The sequence below is a fragment of the Calonectris borealis genome, unplaced genomic scaffold, assembly GCF_964195595.1.
Source record: "Calonectris borealis unplaced genomic scaffold, bCalBor7.hap1.2 HAP1_SCAFFOLD_129, whole genome shotgun sequence".
Classification (NCBI taxonomy): Eukaryota; Metazoa; Chordata; class Aves; order Procellariiformes; family Procellariidae; genus Calonectris; species Calonectris borealis.
The window spans coordinates 29095-44534 of record NW_027441517.1 but is presented as its reverse complement, the minus strand read 5'-3'; the positions used below and the strand labels follow the sequence as shown (position 1 = coordinate 44534).

The 15440-nt window shown below is 49.4% G+C and overlaps 1 long non-coding RNA gene across 1 annotated transcript; it reads left to right on the top strand.

Moving 5' to 3' along the window:
* Positions 1 to 625: 625 nt before the first annotated feature.
* On the top strand, positions 626 to 9100 carry LOC142076971 (uncharacterized). Its single transcript, XR_012671465.1, has 3 exons — positions 626 to 712; positions 831 to 946; positions 8613 to 9100. It is a non-coding gene; the product is annotated as an uncharacterized LOC142076971 (long non-coding RNA).
* The last annotated feature ends 6340 nt before the right edge of the window (positions 9101 to 15440 follow it).

Here is a 15440-nt window from a genome sequence, read left to right as displayed (position 1 = left end):
GCCGCGCCGGGTCGGAGCCGGCGCCGCGCGGGGAGCCGCGCGGAGGGGGCCGCGCCGGGTCGGAGCCGGCGCCGCCGGGAGCCGCGCGGAGGGGGCCGCGCCGGGTCGGAGCCGGCGCCGCGCGGGGAGCCGCGCGGAGGGGGCCGCGCCGGGTCGGAGCCGGCGCCGCGCGGGGAGCCGCGCGGAGGGGGCCGCGCCGGGTCGGAGCCGGCGCCGCGGGGAGCCGCGCGGACGGGCCGCGCCGGGTCGGAGCCGGCGCCGCGGGGAGCCGCGCGGACGGGCCGCGCCGGGTCGGAGCCGGCGCCGCGGGGAGCCGCGCGGACGGGGCTGCTCCGTGTTTGCCAGTGCGTGCCGGCAGGTGCAGTTTTTGCGGACTCGGCTGCCGGGCTGCTCTTAGGCGTGTGCGACGAGGTGTAGTCCTTCCTACCGCCGCGGCCCCCGCGGCACGGCACGTGGTCTAGTTTTGTTGCCGGTTTCGTGTGTTTTCCTGCGGGCTTCCAGCTGCTCCTTGAAAAGCGGTGTTACCGGCTGTGGACAGGAGCTGCCGCGGCTGAAGCTGGAGATGCCATAGAAACGTAAAGAAGAAGAAATCGAAGGCCATCTGGCTGGCAGCTGTCTCCTGCTGCAGGCAAGAAAGAGCCTGCCTCTCCGGGTGAGGAAGGATCCTTCTTTGTAGTGCACAGCAGGCCAGGCTGCCAACACGGACCGCAGGGTTCGTATGCATCATCAACAGCGCAGTACGGCCACGAGCCATTGCATGAGTGAGCAAGGATACTTGTCTAGGAAGCCTTATCTCGTAAGAGCTGTGAGACACCCATATATTCTCTTAGGTGGAGGACAGCCAAGCGACCAGAGTTGCAGAAGAGGAAGGGAGGAGAGAAGGAGAAAGAAGCGTCTGAACTGTCAAAGTCTCCTGGCAGCACCAAGAGCGAGAGCTGCGGTGGGGGTGAGTCCCGGGCCCTCGAGGCCCTGTTTCCCCTCTTGTGCATCCTGGGCCCTCCCTGCCTCTCTCCTGGCCCCCTCTCTTTCACATGCTCTTGTGAGGTTTTTTTTCTTTTTTGTCTCTTCCCCTGTACCTCTCCTCTTCTCTCTATTTTTGTGTCCTGCTCCCTCTCCCTTTTTTTTTTTTTCATTTTCTGTCTCTGTCCTGTAGGCATCACTGCGTTGCTTTTCCATCTCTTTGTCCTGATCTGCATCCGTCTTTTTTTCCCCAACAATTTCTTTGGCCTGTTCCCTTGCATTCTTTTCCTCTCCGCGCCTGTACATGCCGCGCCGTGTCCCTGCCTTCCTCTCTCTCTTTCTCTTTCCATCTCTTTCTCTATCCCTTTGTCTTGCTTACTATCACTGTTTTTTTTCATTGTGTATTTCACTGTCCCAGTCCTTCTTCCTGTTTGTCTCTTACTCTCTCTGACCCTTTGTGCTGCTCCCTGCCTCTTTTTTTTTTTTTTGTTCTCCATCTCTCTGCAGGGCTCCTAATACCTCTTTTTCTTTCTCTAACCCCCTGTGCTTCTCATGGTCTCTGTCTTTCTCTCTCTTGTTATTATTCTTGTCTGTTGCTCTGTCTTGCTTTCTGTCCTGTTGTTTCTTGCTATATCCCTTTGTCCCACTCCCTACCCATATTCATATTCCTCTCTGTCCTGTTGACCATCCCAGATTTTTTCCTCCATCCTCATCACGCTGCTGCCCTGATTTTTCTTTTTCTGCCCTGCTCCCCGTTGCTCTTTCTGTCTCTTCTCGTCTGTCTTTGCTGCTTTTTTCTCCATCTCTGTGCAGATCCCTGTCCCTTTTTTTTCTTGCTGTCCCTCTGCCCTGCTTCCTCTCACTATCTTTTCTGTCTTTCTCTCTCTGTCCCATGCCCTCTCCCATCCTTTCTTACTGTATCCTCCTGTCCAGCTAGCTCTCCATTCTTTCCTTGCTCTCTTCCTCAGTATTTTTTCTTTCTCTGTAGCTCTCTCCCACTGCCCATCATAGTTGGTTTTTTCCTCCAATGCTGTTCTACTCTCTGTCCCTTTTTTCTCTCTCTGTCATTCTGTCATGCCCCCTGTGTGTATTTTTTAATTCCTCCGTCTCTATCCTGCAGCCCATCACTATTTTTTCATCTTCCATCCCTTTGCCCTGCTCCCTGTCCTTGTTTCTCTTTCCCTTTGTTCTGCCTCCCCATCCTTTTTTCCTTTCTTGTTCCATCTCCCTGTCCTGCTTCCTGTCCTCCCCCCATTTCTTTGTCCTTCTCCTTGCCTTTCCCCCCGTTTCTCTGCCCTGTTCCCTCTTTGTTTTTTTTGTTCTCTGTCACTCTATCCTGCTCCCTGTCACTGTTTTTTCTCACTCCATTTCTGTCCTGCAGCCCAGTGCAGTTTTTTTCTTCTCCTTTCCTGTCTCCTGCTGCCCATTGTAGGCTTTTTCCCCTCCATCTCTGTCCTGCTCCCTGTCTCTTATTTTTGGCTGCCTTTCACTTTGTCCTGCCTCCCTGTCCCTTTTTTCTCTCTCTGTATCACCTTGTCTTGCTCCCTGTCCCTGTCTTTCTCTGACAATCAGTGTCCTGCTCCTTGTCCTTCTTTCTCCCCTCTATCCCCCATCCTTCTTGCTGTCTTTCTTTTTTCTCTTTCTATCCTTCTGCTCCAATGCTTCTTTCTCCACCTCTGTCCTGCTCCCTGCCCCTTGTTTCCTCTCACTCTTCCTCTGTCCTGCTTCGTGTCCCCATTTTTTCTGCCTTTATTTCTCTGTCCTGCTGCCTGTCCAGTTGCTTCTTGCTATACCTCCCCGTTCAGCCAGCTCTCCCTTTTTCCTTTCTCTCCTCCTCTGTCCTGCTCCCTGGCCCTTTTTTCTCTTCCTCTGTCTCTGTCCTCTAGCCCATTGCTGTTTTTTTTCCCCCTTCTTGCTCTCTTTGTACAGATCTGATCCTCTCTTTATTTCTCAATCCCTTTGTCCTGTTCCCTGTCCTTTTTCTCTCTTTGTTTGTATGTCCTGCGCCCTGTCACCATCTGTGTCGCTCCTTTGTTCTTCCTCTCCTCCCCCCGCCCCGTCTCTCTATCCCTCTGTCCTGCTCACCGACCCTACATTTTCTTGCTTCATCTCTCGGCAGGCCTCCTTGTCCCTGTTTTTCTTGATTTCGCTGCCTCTCTGACCTTTTCTTTCGACCTTTCTTTCTCTCTCTGCTCCTCGGTCTTCTCTCTTGTCTTATTTTTCCCTTTCTAGCCCCCTGTCCTGCTCCCCATCACTGTATTTTCTTTCTCCATTTCTCTGCCCTGCTCCCCATCCCTCTCTTTCTTTCTCCATCCTGCTGTGCTGCTCCTCATCCTTCCTTCCCTCTCTCCCTCCCTCTTTCTCTGTTGTTATCCTTGCGTCCCTCGTTGTCTCTCCACCCTTCTGTCCTGCTCCCCATCCCTAATTTTCCTTTGCCATTTCTCTGTCCTGCTTTTGGTCCCTGTTTTTCCTCTGGCTCCATCTCCCTGTCATTCTCCCTGTTGCTCTTGCTTCCTCTCTATTCCAGTGTCCTTCTCCCCATCCCTCTCTTTTTCTCTGTATCCCATTTTCTTGCTCCCTGTCCCTCGCTTGTTTCCTGTATCCCTCTCTCCTTCCTCCTGTACTCCTTTCCCCCTGCCCCCCGCCTCTGGCCTGGTGCTTGTCACGGGTTTTTCTTTCTCCCACTCTCTGTCCGGGTTCTGTCACTCTCTCTCTGTCCCTCTGTCCTTCCTCCAGCCTGTATTTTCCTCTCTCTACCCCTGTGCCCCTAATGGTTCTTTCTCCATCTTTCAGTCCTGCTCCCTGCCCGTTTTTTTGGTCTCACTGTCCATCTGTCCTGCTTCCTCTCCCTGGTTATTCTGCCTTTATCCCTCTGTCCCGCTGCCTGTCTCCTTGTTTCTAGTTATATCCCCCTGTCCAGCTAGCTGTCCTTTTTTTCCTTTCTCTCTTCCCTCCTCTGGCCCTAGTTTTTCTTCCTCCATCTCTGTCCAGCAGCCCATCATTGTTTTCTTTCCTTTTCCATCTCTTTGTCTTTATCTGCATCTGGTTCCCCCCACCCTGCCCTGAGTCCCTCTGTGCTGTTCCTTGTCCTGCTTTTTGTCTCTCCATGTCCCATGCTCTATCCCCATCTTTCTCTCTCTCTCTCCCTCCTTCCTTTTCCCTCTTTCTTTTTCTCTGCATCCTTTTGTCCTGTTGCTCATCAATATTTTTTCCTTCCATTCCTCTGTCCTGCTCCCTGTCCCTTAGTTCTCTGTCAATCCCTCTGTCCTGTTGCCTACAATTATTTTTGCTGTCTGCATCCTGCTGCCCTGCTTCCTATTCATTTCTTTTGGCTCTGTCATCCTGTCCGGCTCCCCAGCAGCATCTTTTCTTCCTCCAGCTCTCTGATCTGCTCCCTGCCCCCTTCTTTTTCTCTCTGTCATTCCTTCCACTTCCCTGGACCTCTTTCTCTGCAATCTTGTGTTCTGCTCCCCGTCCCTCTCCATTTATATCCCACTGTCCTGGTCCCCGTCCCTCTCTTTGCCTCTCTATCCCTCTGTCCCTGTTCTCGTTCCTGTTTTTTCTTTCTCCATCTCTCTGTCCTGCTGCCCATCTCTGTGCAGTTCCCTTTCTGTTTTTTTTTTCTTCTCTTGGTTATTCTGCTTTTCTTCCTGTCCCTATTTTTTTTTCTCTCTATCCCTTTGTCCTGCTTTTTAAATTTTCTATGTGTCACCCTATTCTTATTTTCTCATTTTTCTTCTCTTTCCTTTAATGATGCCAGTATTTCAGCTTTCTTTCTGTGTAAACTTTTACGCAGTTCACTGTCTTTATTTCTTCATTTTTTTCTTCTCTGTTCTGTACCCTGATTATTTTATTAAATTTCTTTCTATGTCTACTCTTATCAAACTCACTATCTTTATTTTTTATTTTTTTCCTCTATCATGTACTCTGCTGTTTTAGAAATTTACTTTCTATTTTTCTGTCTTTTTTACTCTATCCTTATTTTTTAATTTTTTCTTCTCTTTCCTTAGTGATGTCGATTTTTAAGCTTTCTTTCTATGTCTCCTTTTATGTGGTTCATTTTATTTTTTAATTCTTTCTTGTCTGTCCTGTATTGTATTGCTTTTTAATTTTTCTTGCTACGTTTCTGTTTATCTAGTCCTTGTTTGTACTTTTTCCTCTGTCCTGTTGTCGCTTTGTAAATATTCTTCCCATGTCTACTTTTATCAAGATGTCTATCCCTACTTTTTATTTATTGTTTGTTTGTTCTGTATCTTGTTGCTTTTACATTCTTTCTATTTTTACTTTTATCCAGTTCAGGTCACTGTCTATATTTTTAATTCATTTTGTCTGTCCTGTATATTGTCGCTTTTCAATTTTTTTTTCTTTTTAAAATTTTGCTTGCTTTTCCTATTTTTTAATTTCTTCCTTTAATTTCTTAATCCTGTTCCTTTTATGATACTATTTCTCTGTCTGCTTTTATCTGGTTCCTGTCCCTGTTTTTAGTTCTTCCTTGTCTGTTCTCACTGTCATGTTGCTTTTGAAATTTGCTTTCCATGTGTCCATTTATTTAGTTTGTTTTTCCTATCTTCTAATTTTTTTCTCTCTTAATGCCTTCAATTTTGAATTTTTGTTTCTGTGTGTACTTTTATCTAGTTTTCTGTCCCTATTTTTAATTTTTTTCCTGTCTGTTCTGTACCCCATCGCTTTTGAAATTTTCTTTCTATGTCTACTTTTATCAAGTTGTCTATTGCTACTTTTTAATTCTTTCCTGTCTGTCGTATACTCTGTTGTTTTTAAAATTTTTATTTAATGTCTACTTTTATCAAGTTAACTGTGTTAATTTTTTAATTTGTTCTTATCTGTCCTGTAGCCTGTCACTTTGTAAATTTTCTTTTTATGCCTTTTATTTTTTTCCTCTTCTCTCAGTTCATCCCAAGGCTTTAGAGGGTCTCCTTGGCACGCTTTTATCGCTGGAGCGTAATTTGTACCCCTCTCGGTTTGTCAGAACATCTCCTCGGGGCGTCCCTCTTCCTCAGAGCAGTCTTTTTGTCCTCTCCTCCATCTCGCTTGCCTCCATGGGTCAGCGTCTCCCTCACGACATCTGTACTCTGTTCAGACCTTTGTGCCCTCGAGCCGCCTTCTGTCTCTCTGGCCACCTCAGCACCCCTCTATTGCTGTCACGATGCTTCCTGTGAGCGTCCTTGTGTTCCATGCACCAACCTTTAGTTCTGCAGCAGGCTTTGTATCTTTCTTATTCAGAGACAACTCTTCCTCAGGCTTTCATTTTGTCCCAGAGCACTCTTACCTTCCCTCCGCCATGTCGGATGCCTCCGTTTGGTCCCCAGTCCCCTGAGGACATCTGTACTCTGTTCAGATCCCCTCCCGACTACCTCACTGTGTCAGCAATCCTTTGTTTGTCTCTATGTCCATGTTCCCCTCGCCCCCCAGAGCCCTCTCGTTCCTGTCATGACGCCTCCCAAGACCGTCCTCATGCCCCATGGCACCCTTTGAGCTGTGCAGCCCTCTTGGTGTCTCTCTTATTCAGACAAAACCCTTCCTCAGGCTTTCTCTGTTCCCCAGAGCGCTCTCACCTTATTCACTGCTATCTAGGATGTCTCCATTCAGTCGCTCATCCCCTGAGGACATCTGTACGTTGCTGGAACACCTTCTTGAGTTTTGCATTGTGTCCCAGAGGCACCTTCTGTCCCTCTTTCACTCTCAGCACCCTTTTCCCGTCATCATGCCTCCTGAGACTGTCCTTGTGCCCCACAGCTGTGTTTTGGCTCTGTAGCGCACTTTGCAACCTTCTTGCTCCCTGAGAACCTTTCCTGATGCCATCTGTCATCTCCAGAACACTCAGGTTGTCCTCTATGCTAGCTAGGATACCTCTGTTCAGTCCCTGATCCCTGAGGACAGCTGTAGTCTTTTCAGGTCCCCTCTGGACTTCTTCATCATGTCCTCGAGCTTTCTTTTGTCTGTCCCTCTCAGAACCCTCTGCTACCATCATGATGCCTCCCGAGGTCCAAGATGTTCCACTTTTAGCTCCGTAAGGCCCCTTTGGACTATTTTTGTCGCAATTACGCCCAAGATCTCTGTTCCCAAAAATGAGCATTCTCTTTCTTCTCTATGCCATCTAGGGTGCCTCTTGAGACCTTCCTTGCGCTTCACAGCATTTTGGTAGGGCTTTACCTCCCTTTCAGTCTCTCTTATCCCTCCGAGCCTTTCATGACCCCTCCGCTCCCGGTCACTGTGGCTCCTGAAGCCTTCTTTGTGTCCCACAGCCCTGTTTTAGCTCTGTAGCCACCTTTGATCCCCTCTTATTACCTCCAAACCTTGTCCTCGAGTTTGTTTGTGCCTTGGAGCGTTCTTATCATCCTGTCTGCCATCCAGGGTGCCTCCATTTGGTCCCCGGCCTCCTGAGGACATCTGTACTCTGTTCAAATCCCCTCCAGACTTCCTCCTTGTGTTCCTGAGCCGCCTTTGGTCTCTCTGGCCCAATCAGGACCCTTCTAATGGTGTCATGATGCCTATTGATGCCTTTGAGGTTGCCCTTAGTATACTTTTAGCTTTGTAGTGGACCTTGCACCCCTCTTGTTCCCTCAGAAGACTTCTTGAGTCCATATCTGTGACCCAGCCCAGTCATTTGGGTCCACTCTTCCCTCTAGCTGTGCCTCTTTTGTTCTCTGGCCCTCTGATGACATTTACTCGGTTCAAATTCCCTCTGGATTTAATCAGCATGTCCCCAATCCTTTTTCTGTCTCTCTGGCTGCCTCGTGACATTTTTTCTCCTGGTTATGATGCCTCTTGAGACCTCCTTTGTGCTCCACATCCATCTTGTAACACTTTGAGCCGTAGAGCACTCATTGGTTCCTCTACACTATCTAGGATTCCTGTGTTCAGTCCCCGGCCACCCTAGACCATCTGTATTCTGCTCAGATGATCACCCGAGTTCCTTCTTGTCATCCCCAAGCCTATCCGTCAGCCCCCCTCAACACCCCGCTTCTCACAGTCACGATGCCTCCTGAGACCTTCCTTGTTTTCCACAGCACCTTGTAGCACTTTATCTCCCTTTCCATCTTTCTTGTTCCGTCAGAGCCTCCCGTCTTTCTTTGCTACACAGTGCTCCTTTATCTTTCTCTCTGCCATCGAGGGTCAGCTTGTGCCTGCCTGCCAGCGGCATTCAGACTAGGTATTAGGAAGAAATGTTTTACGGTGAGGGCGGTGAGATACTGGCGCAGGTTGCCCAGAGAGGTGGTGGATGCCCCATCCCTGGACACGTTCAAGGTCAGGCTGGATGGGGCTCTGAGCAACCTGGTCCAGGTGAGTGTGTCCCTACTTACGGCTAGGGGTTGGACTAGATGAGCTTTAGAGGTCCCTTCCCACCCAAATCCTTCTGTGATTCCAGGAATTGTTTCCTTGGTCCTTCTCTTCTTTGTCCCGCTCCCATCTGCTGGATTCAGTGAGTTCTGTGTTTGCAGCGTTAGATTTATCAGAACGTTCAGGCTGGGTCAGCTCCTGCAGCCTGAGGCTCCAGCTCCTTCAGCTGCTGGCGCAGAGCTGCTCCTGCGGAACGAGGCTCTGCAGAGAGAAGAACACAGTGAATCAGACTTCTTTATAACAATCCCAGTCCCCATTGCACGGGGGTCCTTGCACATCTGCACCTGTTGCAGGGGGGGTCCACGCACATTGTGGGAGCCACGTAGGAACTGGAGGTGGCCTTGAGGCGGTACACTGTGGCGGTATCAGACACCAGCTGTTTTGCTCCTGAACCCAAGGCTACTGCTGAGAAAAATAACCACCGCCATTGCATGAGGGTCCTGCACAACCACCATCATTGCACGAGGGTCCTGCACAACCACCACTGTCGCACGAGGGTCCTGCACAATCACCACCATGGCACAGAGGTCCCTGCACAGCCACCCGCGCTGCATGAAACACCGTGCATGTGTGCTTCTGGGGCGGGGACTACAACTCCCCGTGTGCCCCGCGTGGGCAGCCTGGTGGAGCCGTGTGCTGATTGGCTGCGGAGGCTATTTCAACGGGGCTCGCGGCAGGGTCTGCAGCCAGGCAGCAGCGGCGGCGGCGGCATCGGCATCCTCATCCTCATCCTCATCATCAATCATCGTGGTGGTGGTGGTAGTGAGTCTGAGGGGCCATGGGCATGGGGGGCTGAGGAGTGGGGCAGGCGGGGGGGGACTTGCAGGCCCCGGGGAAGGGGACTGGGGGGGCTCCAGGCTGGGGAGGGGCTGTGAGCATCTGGGGAGTTTGGCCTGGGGGGGGGCTGCAGAGCCCCGGAGGGGCTGAGAGGTGGTACTGTGGGGGGGCCGTGCACGGGGGAAAAATCAGTGAAGTCTAAAGGAACACATCAAGTTGTCTTCGGAGTTTAATAAACTTGGCTGTGGTAGGATTCAGGCTGTCTGTGTCTGGTGATGCTGGCTGTCTAATCCAAAGCTGTCTAATTTCGCTTTATTTGCGAAATAAAAATGGTTCTAACCTTACGAATAGCTGGTAATTTTAACTCAACGTGAGGCATTAAGAACTTCCCTCCCTCTCTCTGTAAGGCCAGAAGGAAGGAAGCCTTTTTCTATTTTGTGTACCGCTACAGATGGAGGTTCATCAGAGCTCAGTAGGGAGATAGTATAGCTTAACTACACTATATGTGTGCATGCAAAGATTGGAACAAATCTTTTATACTTCTGTTTTGTGTATTTCGGTACGCTTTTTCATTATCACTGATTTTCTTTGTTACACTATATAAAGCAACAGCTCAAAGAACTCATCTAAAGCCTGAGCATTAAACATGAATTAAATAGGAAAAAAAAGACTTGAAATATATTTTGAGAAAATAAGATTAGAGGTAAACCAAGAAAAGAACAAGGTTTATTGGAGAGAAACGGAATTGGTAATCCTATGCACTAGGGAAGGAAGGTGAGAAGTACAAAGGAAGAGGTAATGAGAGTGTGGAAAATGGCTTGTTTAGGTAGGGAAAGATCCAGGTTGTGTGCAGAGGTGGCAAATGAGAGATTAGAGGGTAAAATAAGCCACTTACTGGATCAAATGTTGAGGAATCTGGTTCAGTACAAAGGGGTGAAAATCTAGGCTGCTTGGGAAAGTATTAGTATTGAAAAGTGATAATTGCAGTTGAAAAGGAAGACAGTGAGGCTTGCGCAAGAGGGGGGAAGAAGGATAAAAATGAATCTGAAAAAGCAAAGTAAACCCCAGGATTTAGTGAAGTGGAAATCTGCTATGCAATGGAAGCCTCTTATTTAATCCAGGAGGGGATGATTATAACACAAATGAATAATCAATTGGTTTCAACTTTCCTCACGTGGCATGTCTCAGACTCTTTCCTAGAGGACAGCGGCAGGGAGGTCACAGTTGCGATTACATGAAATGGATTTGGAGCACTTACCACTTTCACCTGCTGCCAGGTATGCTCCAAGGGGTAAACTTTCAAAACCACAGCCAGAAGATGTGCGTACAAAAGCTTGCGGTTTGTTTGCATGAGATTAGATTTGGGATGCTTCTTTCTCTCACTGAGTTTGCATCTCTAAGTGGGACAGACCTCCTATTCTTCCTCAGAGATAGGTATTTATTTTTTTTTTTTTATATATATATGTGTGTGTGTATTTGGATAGCGGTAGGGAATTTTTATGCAGCCAGTCTGATTTTTTTTTCCTTGAGTAGGAAATTCTGGTGCAAGAATAATTTTAGTTGCTAGTAATAGAAGAGTTTGGAACAATTTTGACATTTTCTCACATGCAATTCAGTGAAGCAATAATGAACAGTTAGTCCAACACTAATAAAATGTATTTAAATCACTCTCTGATTGATTGGAGGAATTATCATTGAATGAATTATTCATGAGCTATTTTTCAGACATAGATTAATGTGAAATGTATTCACACTTTATTTGAAGCAATATAGGAAAATTCATCTATGATTGCAATTAATAATTTGAGTGTGGGTAGGCACTGTTCGTGATGATTATTGCTTCCTACAATGCCTAAGATATGAGGAAGAGTAAGTCAGATACAGTGACCTGAAATGAAAATGTTTGCTTATGCTGCAGAGCTGAGCTCTTCCAAGAGAGAAAAAACATTGAGTCCCTTTAGAAATGTTCTACAGCGTTTTTATTCCAGTGCCCGAAATTGATGATGCTGTTGGGTGAATGCATCTGCTTCTTTGAATATTCTGAGGATAAGGGCAAAGGCAGTTCAAAGTTCCCAACAGCAAATACTATTTTCTCATTTTGCTTCATGAAAAATGCATTTGTTTCAAGAGAGTAGTTTCCTGAACAGTTTCTCAGATTTCTTTTCACTGCCTGAGGACTGAATTCTTGTGACTTCTGCATTTTATTTAAATTTGGCCCCTGTTGATAAAGTGAACCATGGAAGTGAAATGAAATCTGTGTATCCTGGCTGGATCAAGGTTAGATACATTTTTCAAAAGTCTGTGCTAGTCTGTCAGAAGTTCTTGGTTTCAGTCCCACGTTATACGGGCCATTACACAGTACACCAGACTAGAGGACCTGGTCTGGACATCACAGAAGAGTGCATACACCTGCGGGAAGCGCACGTGAGCCTCGGGTGCCTGGGTCCCCTCCCCAGATGCCTGGGTCCCCCTGATTCCTGGGTTCCTCCTTATGGGGCTTCCCCGGATGCCTGGGTCCCTTCCCCGGACTCCTGGGGCCTCTACTGGATGCCTGGGTCCCTTATGGGGGAGGGTGGGGGGCTCCCGGATGCCTGGGTCCGTTAGGGTGGAGGAGTCCTCGATGCCTGGGTCCCCCCTGGATTACTGGGTTCCTCTTTATGGGGCTTCTTTAGACACCTGGGTCCCTTATGTGGGAGGGTGGGGGGGTCCCGGGCGTCTGGGTCCCTTGGCTGAGGTGCTCCCCTCCCCCGCAGCGGGTGCAACAACTGCAACGAGTGGTTCCAAGGCGACTGCGTCAACATCACTGAGAAGACGGCCAAGGCCATTCGGGAGTGGTACTGCCTGCGGGGCCGGGGTGAGCCTAGGTGCTGGGGTCCCTTTTTTGGGGGGGTCCCTGGACACCTGGGTCCCTTTTTGGGGGGTCCCAGATGCCTGGGTCCCTCTTGGGGAGGGGTTTTGAGGGGCCTGGGTTGATCTTGAGAAGGAGAAATAGGGGGTCTGGGATACCCGAGTGGCTTCTATGGGGATGCCTGGGTCCCCTTTTGGCGGGGAGGGGTGGGTGTTGGGATCCCTTCTTGGGGGACCGGGGGGGCCTGGGAGCCTGGGTCCCCTTTTAGGGGGTTGGGGGGGCTCTGGTTGAGATTGAGGGGGGAGAAATAGGGGTCCCGGACGCCTGGGTCCCTTTCTGGGGGTGTGTGCCCGGATGCCCGGACTCCTTGGTGAGGGGGATCCCAGAACCAGAGGGGTGACAGGGTGGGGGCAGGGGTTTCTCCCAGATGCCTGGGTCTCCCTGTGACCCCCTTCTCCCCCAGAGAAGGGCCCCACGCTGGACATCTGTTACTGGCACAAGAAATGACAGGAGAAGGAGCAGGAACACAAGAACATCAAGACCCAGGAGCTGGTGCTGGAGCAAGGACGGGTGGCCAAGGTGGGACCCAGGCATCCAGGGAGGTGTTGGGTTGGTGTGAGTGGGGAGCTGGATGCTTGGGTCCCCTCCCAGGTCCTAAATCCCTTGGAATAGCCCCCAAATGCCCCAAATTCTGGGCTGGGGACTCCAAATCCATTCAGAATTACCACAAAATGGCCCTAGATCTGCTGTGCAGATCCCAAATCCCCCCAGAATTGCCCCAAAATGCCCCAAATTCTGTTCTGGGGTACCCAAATCCCCCCAGGATTGCCCACAAATGTCCCTAATTTGCTCTGGGAACACCAATTCCCCCCAGAATTGCCCCAAAATGCCCAAAATTCTGATGCATGGACCCCAAATCCTCCCAGGATTGCCCCAAAATGCCTCAAATCCCCCCAGAATTGCCCCATAAAGCCCAAAAGTCTGGTCTAGGGACACCAAATCCCCTGAGAATGTCCCTAAAATGCTCCTAAATGCACCCCAGAAGCCACAAATCCCCTTGGAATTGCCCCAAAATCCCCCCAAATGGACCTCGGGGGCTCTAAATCCCCCCAACAATACCCCCAACATGCACTCCAGGGACCCCAAATCCACTCAGAATTGCCCCAAAATACCCCAAAATGGACTCCAGGGGCCCTAAATCCCCCAGAATTGCCAAAAAATGCCCCTAATTTGTGATGGGGACATAAAGTCCCCCTAGAATCGCTCCAAAATGCTCAAAATTCTGATCCAGGGACCGCAAATTCCGCCAGAATTGCCCCCAAATGCCTTAAATCCCCGCAGAATTGCTCCAAAATCCCCCCAAATGAACTTCAGGGACTCTAAATCCCCCTGGAATCACCCCAACGGGATCCCAGGACTCCAAATCCCCCCAGAATTGCCCCGAAATACTCCAAAATTGACTCCAGGTGCCCTAAATCCCCCCAGAATTGCCCCCAGATGCGCATAACTTGCCCTGGGGACCCCAAATTCCCTTGGAACGGCCCCACAATGCCCCAGATTCTCCAGAATCACCTCAAATTCCTCCAAAATGCCCCAGATTCTGTTCCAGGGGCCCTAAATCTCCCCAGAATTGCTCCTAATTGCAGCCCAGGGAAGCCAAATCCCACCAGAAGAACCCCAAAATGTGTCCTAGGGACTCCAAAGCCCCCCAGAATTGCCCCCAAATGCCCCTAATTTGCCCTGGGGATATCAATTCCCCCCAGAATTGCCCCCAAATACCTCAAATTCCTCCAAAATTGCCCCTCAAAAGCCCCAAATTCAAGTCTGGGGCCCCCAAATCCCCCCCGAATGGCCCTAAAATGCTCCTAAGTGCGTCCCCGAGGCCCTAAATGCCCCAATATCTGTTCCAGGGACCCCAAATCCTGCCAGAATTGCCCCAGAATGCCCCAAATTCTGTGCTAGGATCCCCAAATCATCCCAGAATATTCCCAAAATGCCCCGAATACTGTGCTGGGGACCCCAAATCCCCCTAGAATTGCCCCTAAATGCCCCAAATTCTGCCTTGGGACCCCATATCCCTCCAGAATTGTCCCTAATTGCAGCCCAGGGACTCCAAATCCCACCAGATTTGCCCCACATATCTCCAAATTCTGCTCTGGGGACCCCAAATCCCCTCCTGAATTGTCCCAAAATGGCTCTAATTTGCCTTGGGACCCCTAAGCCCCCCCCCGAATTACCCTAAAATGCCCCAAATCCTGGTCCAGGGCCCCCAGGTCACCCTGCAATATCCCCATGTCACAACATGGTGCCTACTGGTGTGTTATTAGTGTGTCAAGGTGTGATTATAGCATGTTGGGCTGTGGTTTTGGTGTTGAGGCATGTTTTCTGGATGTTAGGGTGTTTTGAGGCTGGTTTTATCATGTTGGGGCATACGTTTACCATGTCAAGGCGTGTTTTTAGTGTGTCAGAGTCGTGTTTTAATTATGTCAAAGCACATTTTTGCATGTCAAGGCATGTTTTTGTGCAGAGGCATGTTTTTAGCTTGAAAAGGTGTGTTTTAAGCTCATTGAAGCATGTTTTAGCATGTAAAGATGTTTTAAACACATCAAAGCATGCTTTTAGCATGTAAATGCATGTTTTTAGCATGTGGAGGCATGCTTTAGCATGTAAAGGCATGTTTTAAGTGCATCAAGGCATGTATTTAACATGTAAAGGCCTATTTTAAGCATGTCAGGCTATGTTTTTAGTTTGTAAACGTGTTTTAGGCACTTTGAGGCGTGTTTCAGCATGTAAAAGCATTTTTACAGTGCACCGAGGCATGTTTTAGCATGTAAACATGTCTTAAGTATGTAAAGGCATGTTTTAAGTGCATTGATTCATGTTTTAACAAGTGAAGGCATGTTGTAAGTGTGTCAAGGCATGTTTTTAATGTGTAGACACATTTTAAGCATATCAAGGCATGTTTTGGCCTGTAAAGACATACTTCAAGTGCATTGAGATGCAGAAATGTGTGTTTTAAGCGCATTGAGGTGTGTTTTTGTGTGTTGAAGTGTGTTTTTCTGGTGCTGAGGCATGTTTTTGGCGTGTCCCCAGCACAGCCATGGCTCAGCGACCCCGAGGATGCCCCATTCCTTGACCCTGTCTTGCACAAATGTGCCGTCAAGGTCAAGCACGTCAAATCTTTTTGTTCCCGCGGGCTCTGGTTTTTCTCCCGCGGGCCCTGTTTTTCTCCTGCGGGCCCTGGTTTTGTTCCTGGGGCCCTGGTTTTGTTCCTCGGGCTCTGGTTTTCTCCCGCGGGCTCTGTTTTTTCTCCCGCGGGCTCTGTTTTTTCTCCCACGGGCTCTGGTTTTCTCCCGCGGGCTCCGGTTGTCTCCCGCAGAAGCCTGGTTCTGTTCCACGGAAGCCTGGTTCTGTTCCACGGAAGCCTGGTTCTGTTCCACGGAAGCCTGGTTCTGTTCCTGGGGCCCTGCTTTTCTTCCGCGGGCCCTGGTTCTGT